The sequence below is a fragment of the Pteropus alecto genome, unplaced genomic scaffold (assembly GCF_000325575.1).
Source record: "Pteropus alecto unplaced genomic scaffold, ASM32557v1 scaffold97, whole genome shotgun sequence".
NCBI classification, from domain to species: Eukaryota; Metazoa; Chordata; class Mammalia; order Chiroptera; family Pteropodidae; genus Pteropus; species Pteropus alecto.
Genome location: NW_006439713.1, coordinates 1,241,831 through 1,244,345, shown reverse-complemented (window position 1 = coordinate 1,244,345; position 2,515 = coordinate 1,241,831).

The following is a 2,515-nucleotide window of genomic DNA, read 5'->3' as shown; positions in this document are numbered from 1 at the left end:
CCCACCCCACACGCTCGCTCTCGAATGAGCTGCTGGGAATACTCGCTGGCCCCCGGCTAACCAACCCGGCTCAGCCCACTGAAGGGCTGCTCCATAGCTACTGTCATCAGCTCACAGGCCAACTCGGGCGCTGATGGGTCCCGGCGCGAGCAGGTGCCATGGGAAAGGCAGTGAGCGCTGATGGGGAGCGAGCCCCAGGCTGGGACCCTGCCTGAGGCCTGCGGCAAGCGTTGGGGGCACTTCGGGCACATGGGGCGGGCCACCTTCAGTGTCTCTGCGGGGCACCTCTGCCGTCCCTTCGAAGCTGACAGTCATGCTCAAAACTAGTCTCTCAAAGGGTTTGCGCCGTGATCTGCTGGGACGTTCGTGTATCATCTATGGCGCAGGCCCCAGATCCCACCTTCTTCAGAGGAGGGTGTGGGACATAAACAGATTTCTGGAGCCATCGGCAGGGAGGGCCAGGGCGCAGCCCCGCATGGCGCCGGGGGCTCCTGGTCAGGAGCGCACGGATTACAGGCGGCGATCGTCAGCCGTTAGTTAGCAGGAAGCCTGGCTCCGTGTCTGCCAGTGACGCTCAGGTGGTTTGACCAAGACTGAAATGACTCTTCCTGGTGCAGCCTGAGGACAGGTGTCTCGATGGGGGACTGCCCGGCCGACGCAGCCGGAGTTTATGACTGCGCAGATGAACGAATGAGTGAGTACAACTGCACAGATGAACGAATGAATGAGTACGACCGCATAGAGGAATGGTGGTTGCCACCATGTGCCCAAGGCGTGAGGGCAGGAAGGTCTACGAACTAAAGTCTGGGCGAGGACCGTCGTAAAGAAGGCGAGATGCGTGAGCCGAGTGTTCCTCGCGCGCCTCACCCGACACGGGGCACTTCGGCAGCCCCTTTGCTCTGTGCCCACGTCTCTGAAAGCCGAGGGCGGTCAGTGGGAAGAAGGCGGCCCTCCTTCCAGCCGGCTGATTCCGGCAGCCTGAGACGTGGCCTAGACGGGAAGCCATGAAGGTGACCACGGAACAGGAGGTGACTGAACACCGGCCAAGAGCTCGGCCTTGCTGGAGCGAGAGGAAATAAAACCCGTCAGAAAAGATGTGTCAGCCCCCGCCGATGACTCGCTGTCGGTTCCATGGGCTGCGAGCGACAGGTAAGCCAGCAGCAGTGCCGTTGACAAGCAGGAGCCACCTCGCCCCCAGCACGAGAAGACGCAGTGTGTCTCTGCTGGAAGCGCCTGAGGCTCACCGTCAGAGCCCGCGTCTCTGCAGTCCTTGGCGCTTTCCTCCAGTCACAAGGTGGCTGCCACAGAACTGCAATCGCATTTCCTCCAGCCGGAAGGGCGGCTGGTGCTGTGGACAACTGGCCCTCCGTCCCCCGGGGTGGAGGCGGACGAGGGAGGGGAGCAGTAGAGAGAGCTAGGCCCACATCCCACAGGCCCTCCGAGCAAGCGCACAGCCCCTGCGGGACAAGCGTGGTCGCGAGCCCAGCGGGGAGAGCTGGCCCGTCCCCACAGAGGCCCTGCCCCCCGCTGTCCCGCGTGCAGCGTGACTCACCGGCCCTTGCCGCGGCCTGCCCGGGCCGGAGCTGGTGTTGGCTTCCTCCCTGGAGACCTGCCAGCCCGAATTAGTTACGAGCCTCCTGCACACACGGATGGCATTCTAATGAAGGCCACCGAGGGAACAGCTTGTCTGCTACCCCACGCCCCAGCCCGAGGCGAGAGGCCTCGGACGGCTGCCACAGGCTTCCTCGGAAAGGAGGAGCGGGAAGCGGGGACTGGATGGCCGGAGGCGGCCGGAAGCGGACCCCCTCCTGCTTCCCACCGTTTTCCAGGTGCTGAAGCAGGACCGCGGTCCCTGGGGGTGAGGGCCCGTGAGCACGTGCCTCGGGTCCCCAGCACCAGCCCGGCCCGAGCATGCGGAGAAGAGCCCAGAGCCTGGGTTCCTGTCCCAGCTCTGCCAGGTCCTGGCCGGACAAGGAACCTAACCGCTCTGTGCCTCGGTTTCCCCCCTGACGGTGGGTTGGGGCGAGGATTCAATGCAGCCATCCCCGTGCCGCAGGCCGTCTGCAGAAACAGCACCACTGATCCCCTCTCCGAATCCTCGTCCCCTGGCATTGTGACCTTGCAGCCCCCCTCCTGAGGCGGGGTTTACTGCCCCCGCCTGGACTCGGCCGGGTGACAGAATGCCAGCAAAGTGACGTCGCAGCCATCTGAGCCCGGCTGTTCTGCTGGCAGGAGGGCCTAACGGCAGAGCCCGGGGGACTTCGGGAACGGGCCCAGCAAACACGTGGCAGAGGCCAGAGGGCTCCGCTCCCAGGACTGCCCAGAGCCAAGGCCGTATGTGCTCTTCCCGGGGAGGATGCTGCCTGAAAGGAAGCGGGCTCTTCGGAGACACGAAAGCGCAGTGCCAAAATCCCGTCTGCCACGGCGGGGTCAGCAGGAGCACCTGCCCACAGGTGTCCTTGGGTTACTAGTGGAACTTAGGGGCCACCCAAGAATGTCCTTTCCCTCCATGGAA